A 10,781-nucleotide genomic window follows, 5' to 3' on the forward strand; every position below is an offset into this window, starting at 1 on the left:
ACATAGTGGAGCATGTGTCCATATTACAAGTTTTCCATATATTCTTAGGAGGCCAAATTTCGTCTATAACAGCACAAGGAATTAAATTTACCCTTTAAACAGAAAGAGATATAAGAATCACTATAATTTTTGTAAAATAAATTTATCTTTGAAACAGAAAGTGATTTAAGTTTTATTATGATTATTGTAAAGTATTGTCACATAACTTTCTCTGGCATCTTTGTTCTTGGGTGGGTGTACAATGTGCAGACTCTCTACAGCACTGGCTCTGACTAATAACAGGCATTATCAGAAAATAGTTTTTATTATTTCAGTACTTACCTGATTTTACAAGGTGTTCTCAGAACTGAGTATAATTTTAAATTGACTTTTATGACTAAAAATAATTATAAAACCAATATAAAGTTTCTAATAAGCAGAACAATTGAATGATAAGAGAAAATTCAACAGTATTACTAATGTGTCTGCTAATACCTTATATTACTCTTTTAGAACATAAAGAAATTTGCTTAGCATCTGTGCCAAGTGAGTCTGTGGGTGCTTGCATCTTACATAGTGACCTTTACTTTAAAATAGAATAATTCACAATATTATTGTCTGTCACGTTATTTTCATGTTTCCCATAATCATGTATCTTGTACATACTAACAAGACATCCTTAAAATGTACTTCAATGTGTTTCTTTATTTCAGTGACCCTTTTGGTGATGGAAGATGTACACATACACATTCTCATGTTAAGTTGGATCACTAGGAGTTCCTAGGAATGTCTGCACACCTCTACATGTGAATGTTAATGTAGGCAAGTCATTAAGAAAAAATTCTTAAAGTGGGGGTATCATTTCGTGCACTAGATACTTCCCACTTTACCAGCATCCTAATGATTACTTTGAATAGTCTTGTGAATGCTCTCATCACCTTTAGGTGGAAGCTATTCTTGCGGGAGCAATTTTGCATCTATGAAACAAGTTTAAGAGCTCTTGATCAGTCTTTCATGAAGAGTGGTTGTTGTTTCATTAATTCAATAGGGTAATATTTTACTTAGAATAACTTAAGATGCTGTTATTTCCCTCTAGTCGGTGGTCAAAGTCCAGCCCCAGAATTTGCCTATAAAGAATTCTATATTCTGCTCCCATCACTGTCAGGAGCATCTTCAAACACAGATGCCCCTGTGTTTCTGTTCTCTACTATCTTATATCTATCTGTCTATCTATCTATCATCTATCTATCTATCTATCTATCTATCTATCTATCTATCTATCTGATCTATCTATCATCTATCTGTCCATTTATCATCTATCTATCATCATTATCTATTTATCTACCATCTATTTGTCTGTCTATCTGTCTATCTATCTATCTATCTATCATCTATCTATCTATCTATCTATTTATCAGTTTTGAGGTTCATAGAACAACTTCTAATCCTACCTGTATTTTAGGAAATGCTATCTTTACATATTAAATAAATGCTATTCCATTTTGTTTGCATACAATATGGCTTCAAAGAATAGTCAATAATATCAAGATGACTATAGACCAAATATGGAGATTCCCCTGAGTGTGGTGTCACAAACTTCTAATCCCAGCACTAGAAAGAGATGGCAGGAAGATGATGCTGGCCTAAAATTTAAAAGTGGGAATTTGCTTCTAAAATGAAAAAGAAGACAAATCTTTGTATCTCAAAATAATTTTCCTCTCTCTACTGACTGCTTCTTTATAATATATGTAAACTAAACACACATTAGGTCATTTGATGCTGTTGGAAGAGTTTTCGGGACATAATCCTTCTGGTTGGTATCTGTGCCTATAAGTGTTCCCTGAGCTCCAACCCTCCCCAACCCAATCATACCCAAAGACAGCTTGACCCCTAGGATTTCTGACACACCCAGGCTCACAGATTCACAGGCTCACTGGAGGGGCAGGCTTCAGTCAGAGACAACAAGGTCAGCTAATACCAGAGATAACCAGATGGTTAGAGGCAAGCAGAAAAACACAATTAACAGAGAGCAATACTACTTAGCATCATAAGAACAAAGTTTTCCCACCACAGCAAGCCCTGGATACCCCAACACACCTGAAAAGCAAAATTCTGACTTAAAATCCCATTTCATGATGATGATAGAGTACTTTGAGAAGACATAAGTAATCCCTTAAGAAATACAAGAGAACACGGGTAAACAGGTAGAAGTCCTTAAAGAGGAAACAAATAAATCAAAGAAAAAAAAAAGACACACAAATGGGTGAAGGAACTGAACAAAACTGTCAACTATCTAAAAATGGAAATAGAAACAATAAAGAAATAACAAAAAGTGGCACCTCAGAGATGGAAAACCTAGAAAAGAGATCAGCAGTCATAAATGCAAGCATCACCAACAGTATACAAGAGAAAGAAGAGAAAATTTCAGGTGTAGAAAATGTCACAGAAAACATTGACACTACAGTCAAAGAAATTGCAACAAAAAGCAAAAATCTCCTAACTCTAAATACCCAGAAAATTCAAGACACAATGAAAAGACCAAATATAAGAATTATAGATATAGAAGAGAGTGAGGATTCCAAAATCAAAGTGCCAGTAACATTTTTAACAAAATTGTAGAAGAAAACTTCCCTAACCTAAAGAAGGAGATGCCCATAAAAATACAGGAAGCCTGCAGAACACCAAATAGATTGGACCAGAAAGAAAATTCCTCCTTTCACATAAAACATCAAATGCATAGAACAAAGAAAGAATATTAAAAGTGACAAGGAAAAATGATCAAGTAACATATAAAGGCAGACCTACCAGAATTATACCATACTTCTCAACAGAGACTCTAAAAGCCATAAAATCTTGGGCAGATTCATACAGATTCCAAGAGAACACAAATGGCAGCCCAGGCTACCATGCCCAGCAAAAGTCTCAATTGTCATAGATGGAAAAACCAAGATATTCCAAGACAAAACCAAATATAAACAATATCTTTCAACAAACCCAGCCCTATAAAGAATAATAGAATGTAAACCCCAACACAAGAAGGAAAACTACACCCAAGAAAAGCAAGACATTGATCTTCTCACAATAAACCCAAGAGGAGAAACACATAGACATAACTCCACCTCTAGCAACAAAAATGACAGGAAGCAACAAACATTAGTCCTTAATATCTCTTAACATCAATGGACTCAATTCCCCAATAAGAAGACATAGACTAACAAACTGGATACATACACAAGACGCAGCATTTTGCTACATACAGGAAATACATCTCAATGACAAAGACAGACACTTCCTCAGAATAAAAGTCTGGAAAAAGTTTACAAGCAAATGGTCCCAAGAAACAAGTTGGAGTAGCCATTCTACTATCAAATAAAATTGACTTTCAAACAAAAGTTATCAAAAAAGATGGGGAAGGACACTTTATACTTATCAAAGGAAAAATCCACCAAGATGAACTCTCAATTCTGAACATCTATGCCCTATTTGCAAGAACACCTACTTTTGTAACAAAAATGTTACTAAAACTCAAAGCATACATTGAACCTCACTCAATAATTGTGAGCGACTTCAACATCCCACTCTCACCAATGGACAGATAATGGAAACAGAAACTAAACAGAAACACAGTGAAACTAACAGATGTTATGAATCAGATGGATTTAACAGATATCTACAGAAAATTTCACCCTAAAACAAAAGAATATAACTTCTTCTCAGCACTTCATGGTGCCTTCTACAAAATTGACAATATAATCAGACACAAAGCAAGCCTCAAACAATACAAGAAGATTGAAATAATCCCATGCAACCTATTAGATCACCATGGACTAAGGCTGGTTCTGCAACAACAACAAAAATAACAAATAGCCCATAAACACAGGGAAGCCGAACAACAATCTACTCAATGATAACTTGGTCATGGAAGAAATACAAAAAAATTAATGACTTTTTAGAATTTAACAAAAATGAAGGTACAACATACTCAAACTTATGGGACACAGTGATAAGAGGAAAATTCATATCTCTGAGTACCTCCATAAAGAAACTGGAAAGAGCATACAATAGGAGCTTAAAAGAACATCTGAAAACTGTAGAACAAAAAGAAATAAATTTACTCGAGAGGAGTAGACAGTAGGAAATAATCAAACACAGGGCTGAAATCAACCAAGTAGAAACAAGGAGAACTATACAAAGAATCAATAAAACTAGGAGCTGGTTCTTTCAGAAAATCAACAAGATAGATAAACTCTTAGATAAACTAACTAGAAGGCATAGAGACAGTATCCTAATAAACAAAATCAGAAGTGAAAAGGAAGACATAACAACAGAAATTGAGGAAATTAAAATATCATCAGAAGTTACTACAAAAGGCTATACTCAAGAAAACTACAAAATCTAAATGAAATTGATGATTTTCTAGAAAGATACAATATACCAAAGTTAAATCAAGATGAGGTAAACTATTTAAACAGGCCCATGTCCCCTAAGGAAATAGAATAAATCATTAAAAACCTTTCAACCAAAAAAAAAAAAAAAAGATCAAACAACATAATCAAAAGATAGGGTATAGAGGTAAACAGAGAATTCACAACTGAGGAATCTCAAATGGCTGAGAGGCACTTATAGAAATGTTCAAAGTCTTTAGTGATCAGAGAAATGCAAATCAAAATGACTCTAAGATTCCACCTTACACCAGTCAGAATGGCTAAGATCAAAAACTGGGTGAAAGCAGATGTTGGTGAGGATGTGGAGAAAGAGGACTACTCTATTGCTGGTAGGATTGCAAACTGGTTCAAAACTCCAGAAATCAATCCGTACATTCCTCAAAAAATTGGTAGAGCTGAAGACCCAGCTATACTATTCTTGGGCATATACTCAAAAGATGCCTCAACCATACCTCGGGACATGTGTTCCACTATGTTCATAGCAGCCTTATTTATAATAGCCCGAAGTTGGAAACAATCCAGATGTCCCACAAACAAAGAACGGATATAGAAAAATGGGTTCATTTACACAATGGAATACTATTAAGCTATTAAGAATGAGGACATCATGTGTTTTAGAGGCAAATGGATGGAACTAGAAAATACTACCTTGAGTGAGGTAACTCACTATTAAGTGGGTATTAGCCATAAAAGTACAGAATCTCTAGGACACAATCCAAAGAACACAAGGTTAACGAGCAGAAGCACCCAAGTGAGGAGGCTTCAATTACACTTGGGAGGAAGAAGAAAATAATCACAGGTCGCAAAGGGAGGGAGGAATCTGGGTGAGAGAGGGGAGGGGCGGGAAAAATGGGGAACATGATGGGGGGAAGACAGGAGATAAGCCTGAGGGACAGCAGAATGAATGGAAATGTGCATCCTCAGGGGGTGGGAGGTGGGGGGGGGATCCTCTTGAAAGTACCAGAATCGTGGGAGGTGAGAGACTTTCAGGACTCAAAGTGAGGGACATTAGATGAAGTGTCCAACAATGCAGAGAGGGAACTCATAGCGTCTACCTCCAGTAGAAAGACAAGGCATCAAATGGAGGAATGGGGTTGCCATCCCATAGTCAAAATTTCTGACCATAATTGTCATAATTGTTCCAGTGTAAAAGAACTATAGGGACAAAAATAGAGAAGAGACTGTGGGAAGGAGATCCGGTGACCAGCCCAACTTGGGATCCATGACAAGGGGAGGCTCCAAGTTCTGACATTATTCCTGATGCTATGATGTGCTTACAGATAGAAGTCTAGCATGGCAGTCCTCTGAGAGTCCCAACAAGTAGCTGACTGAGGCAGAAGCAGATACTAACACCCAACCATTAGACTGAAATTGTGGACTCCTGTGGTTGAATTAAGGAAAGGCTGGAAGAAGTTGAGGAGGAGGGCAATCCCATAGAAAGACTAGCAGTCTCAATTAACCTGAACCCCTGAGATCTTTCAGACACTGAGCCATCAACCAGGCAGAATATACAAGCTGGTCTGAGGCCCCAGGCACATATATAGCAGAGGACTTCCTGGTCTGTCCTCAGTGGGAGAAGAAAAGCGTAACATAGAGAGACTTGAGACCCCAGGGAGTGGGGAGGTCTGGAGGGGGCAACATCCTCTTGGAGACAGGGGGAGGAGGTTTGGGATGAGGAACTGTAGGAAGGGAGACCTGAAAGAGGGCAACACTGGACTTTAAAAGAATAATAATAATAATAATGACAAAGCATTTTTTCTTTCAGACTTGGGTTTAATTCATTTAGCAATAAAAGGGTGGAATCTCTTTCTTTCTCACTGCCATAAGATTGGAGCTCATTTTTCATCCAGAATGAGCTCTTGGTCTTTTGCTACATATGCATATGAAACTATGGATGTGGGTGTGTGTGTGTGTGAAGAATGTAATTATGAGATAAGTATGTAGCAGTACCCAACTGGTTTGTATGAAGGTGTATAAGTATTCATGCATAATTCATGTGAGTTTATTTATATTTGCTTGTGTAAAAATTATTTCTTCTGTGAATGTGACTCTTTTCTTCTGATTCAATAAAAGTTTATTGCTCCAAACTTCCCTCCAGGCTGTCAATTGAGAGGGGAGGCTTCTGGGAAAGAGAGAATACAGCCCTAGTAGTTAATCCTTTACTTAATCCCCTGCTATTAGACTGCAGGTGTTAATTGCCCAAGTCAGGGAATTTTAACCATCAGAATGAGCAAGAAAGTTTTTAGGAATTTTTAGACGTTATCAGCAAGCATTCAGTATAGTTAGAGAACTAGTAGGCCAGAGGCCTAAAGCTACATCTGAGAGCTTAAGTCTTTAAAGCTACTTCTACATCCAACTCTGTGTCACACTTCAATCCATTCCAGGTTGGGCAGGCTCCCTGAAGTTCAGCATATGAGACTGCTCCCTGTCTCTTCAGTTGGTCAACTAACCAGATGTTTCTGAGGATCTAAGGCCCCATTGCCCAGCCTTTGACAAGCCTTTCAGCCTTCCTAATTCAGTGACAAGACCACCCTAGTATCATCTAGAAGTAGTTATAGAGAACAGATCAACTTTTGTCGGCCAATAGGTTGAAATGCTAAGTCAAAGGAAAATTCCTGGCATAGGACACAAAACGACTACCTGTAATGCCAACTGGCTTCCCAGGAAAGTGGACCAGATTTATTAACAGTTCATCCAATTCTTCAAGTGTATTACTATTCAGGAGAAGAAAGCCAAGAACATTGTGACTTTGTCACCAAACTCACTCAAACAGAGCAGCCAAAGTATTGGTAATCCTGGTAATATGGTTGAGAATAGCAGAACTTAAAACTGCTGCACTTGCCACTGATTTTCAAAACATCAAGCTCCTGAGTCATCAAATCAATTAGGATCTGTCAAGCTGGGAATATTCATCAGGTGCCTGACTTCTACAAAACCAAAGGGATTCTGTAGAATTTGACTTGACCTCTTTTTCACGCAAAAAGACAGACTCTGTATGGCTCAAGATGACTTTGTTTTTATACCAATCACTCTGGAATAGCCAGAGAAACTTTGTGTACAATTAATCAAAGAAATAAGGAAAGATAACAGTTATATTCAAACAGTGAAATTGGTATGAATCCCTATTTTTCTGGTCCCCATGCTTAAATACCATACTTAGTGCCTTGATAGGTCCATTATTACCTTTCTTACTGTCTCTCATATGTGGGCTATGTCTTTGGAATACAATTATAAGATTTGTAAATCAGTGACTCAATACAATTAAGCAAATGCTCCTGAGTCATCATTATGTATCTTGATCTGAAGGCAGCCAAGAAGAGACTGGAATTCCACACTGGGTGGAGCTTAAGCATAGAGACCTCAAAGTCTATGCCCACAGTGACACACTTCTTCCAACAAGGCCACACCTACTCCAACACAGCTGTACCTTTTAATAGTACCACTCCTTTTGAGCCAAGCATTTGAACACAGGAGCCTATGTGGCCAAACCTATTTAAGTCATCACAAAAAGCTTAATTTTTTTTCTTATACTGTTCTCAAGTTGCAGAATAGTATACATATTGATAGGCAGCTGAGGTTTGGCACTGTGAGAATCCAGGTAAGGCTGTTAGTGAAGATTCAGCCTCAGTTGTAGTTAATAGCCCAGGGCTGAAGGGGTCATGCAAAGGAATTGAGACTTGAAACCATGAAGAAAGCCTATGAGGGGTTATTAGTGAAAGTGCAGCCCAGTTGCATCAGAATACCCCAGGGTATTGGAGATGCCAGTACTATGGAATTACTACCAAGAACAGCAGCAACAGTAGTGTGATGTCAACTAGAGCCTAAAGTACTACCAAAGGCAGAGCTGGGGAAGTGACCTGAGACCTTTGCAGGAGCCCAGAAGATCATGTGTAGATCCCAGATATTGGAACAAGAGGCTGTGAAGTTGAGGTTGCCTTGGAGATCCCAAGAGTTTAGAGATGGAATACCTGCTAAGGAAAATTGCTAACATGGAGTAGAAAGAGCCCAGGGGAAAAAATTGTCTTGCAGTCAACCAACAAAGTTGAAAGGGGCTGGATGGACATGGAGATGCAGAGTTTGGAAATGCATATCCTGTCATATTTGAAGTCCTTGCTTTGCTTTTTTATTTTAACTTTATAGGGGATTAAAGTTAAGAAAGTGCATGAATTTCAGAAGGAATTTTGAACATTGGACTTTAAATATTGTTGAGATTATAATAGACTATGGAGGCTTTTGAAGTTGGATAAACGCAGTTTCCATTATTTTATAGCTACAAGCCTGTGGAGGCCAGGAAGTGGAAGGCAATGGTCTGAATAGGTATGGCCTATAAAGACTAAGGAATGTGAATGCTTGGCCCATGGGGAGTGCCACTATTAAGAGGTGTGGCCTAACTGGAGTAGATGTGGTCTTGTTGAAGGAAGTATATCACTGTGAGGGTGGGCTTTGACTTCTTTATGCTCAGGCTTCACTCAGTGTGGAATTCCAGCTTCCTCCTGGCTGTTTTTGGATCAAGATGTGGATAGAGCTCTCAGCTCCTCTAGCATCAAGTCGGCCTGCATGCCTCCACACTTCTCACTGTGATGATAGTGTAATAAGTATCTGAAACTGTAAGCTAACCCCAATTAATTGTTTCCTTTTATAAGACTTGCCTTGACCATGTCCCTTCACAGCAATAAAGCCCTAATTTAGACAATTAAGCTTTTCAGGTTATCTGCCTCCATCTGTAGACACACACACACTGGTTATGAAATAAAAATAAAACCTTTATCTCTAAAATATTTCAGTAGAACTCTAGATAATGTGGTATGGGCTACATGATGACTACTGCTGCTTGACAAAGTCCCAGTAAATTGACATCGACATCGCGGATCACAGCTGTCCAGCAGCTTTTTACTTTCACCTTTGGTTATTCTCACCATGTGTTATGAGCATTTCCCTATGCTTGTTCCCCTTGGAAAATTTTGTATGGGCTTCAGTAGAGGATGTGAATGTATACAATGGCAGTCTCTCTAAACAAAATAATCCCTTGGAATAAAGTCTCTGCATTGTGGAAACATATACCACAATAACTCTGCATAGCCCTGTGCAAGAATCCCCACTGTGCCCCTGTTTGTGCCAAGAATAGAGATATAATTAATAGATTTATTAACTGAAAGATGGTTCTAGTCATTCTTAGTCACCTGGTCCCAGGCATGAAAACACACAATTGAGAGAAACAATGGGCCCAGTCCCACAGTCTGAGGCCTTGGAAGGTGAGGACAAGAATTCAGTCAATAAGCATAGAATAGTACCCACAATTGATTCCCTGGGTACCTAACTTACAAGACCTGGTGTATTCTACAAAGAAACTGATTCATAGGAAGTCAGACTGGGGAATCAGGAGTAAAATCTGAGGGCCAGCAGAAAGAATGGAAATAGGCAACCTCAGGAGGTAGGAGGTGGGGGGATCCTCTAAAATATACCAGAGTCCTGGGAGGTGAGAGACGCACAGGGCTCAGAGGGAGAGACCTTGGATAAAATGCCAAACACTGGGAAGAGGGAATGGAAAGATTCTACCTTCAGTTGAAAGATAGGAGATCAAATGGAGGGCTGGGATTGCCATCCCACAGTCAAAAACTCTGACCCATAATTGTTCTTGTGTAAAAGAACTGCAGGGACAAAAATAGAGAAGAGACTGAGGGAAAGGAGGTCCAGTGACTGGCCCAACTTGGGATCCAGCTCATGGGGAGGCTCCAAGGCCTGAAACTATTACTGAAGCTATGGTGTGCTTACAGACAGGAGCCTAGCATGGCAGCTCTCCAAAAAGCCCAACAAGCAGCTGAAAGAGCCAAACAAAGATACTTACACAAAGCAAAAGGACAGAAGTTGGGGTTCTGTGGTTAAATTTAGGAAAGGGTGGAAGAAGCTTAGGAAGAGGGTGACCCCATAGGTATAACAGCAGTCTCAACTAACGTGAAACCTGAGATCTCTCAGACACTGAGCCACCAACCAGGCAACATATATAAGGCCCTTGACACATATATATAGCAGAGGACTGCCTGGTCTGGCCTCAGTGAGAGAAGAAGCACCTAACCTTCCAGAAACTTAAGGCTCCTGGGAGTGGGGACCTCTGGTGGGATGGGAGTGATGGGGACACCCTCTTGGAGTTGGGGTAGGAGAAATGGGATGAAAAACTGTCAGAGGGTGGATCAGGAGAGGGATAACACCTTGGCTATAAAAACAAAAAAAAAGTTTAAAGGGAAGAAGGAAGAGGAGCAGGAGGAGAGAGGAAGAAGAAGAAGAAGAAGAAGAAGAAGAAGAAGAAGAAGAAGAAGAAGAAGAAGAAGAAGAAGAAGAAGAAGAAGAAGAAGAAGAAGA

This window comes from Mus pahari, unplaced genomic scaffold (assembly GCF_900095145.1).
Source record: "Mus pahari unplaced genomic scaffold, PAHARI_EIJ_v1.1 scaffold_8541_1, whole genome shotgun sequence".
Taxonomy (NCBI): domain Eukaryota; kingdom Metazoa; phylum Chordata; class Mammalia; order Rodentia; family Muridae; genus Mus; species Mus pahari.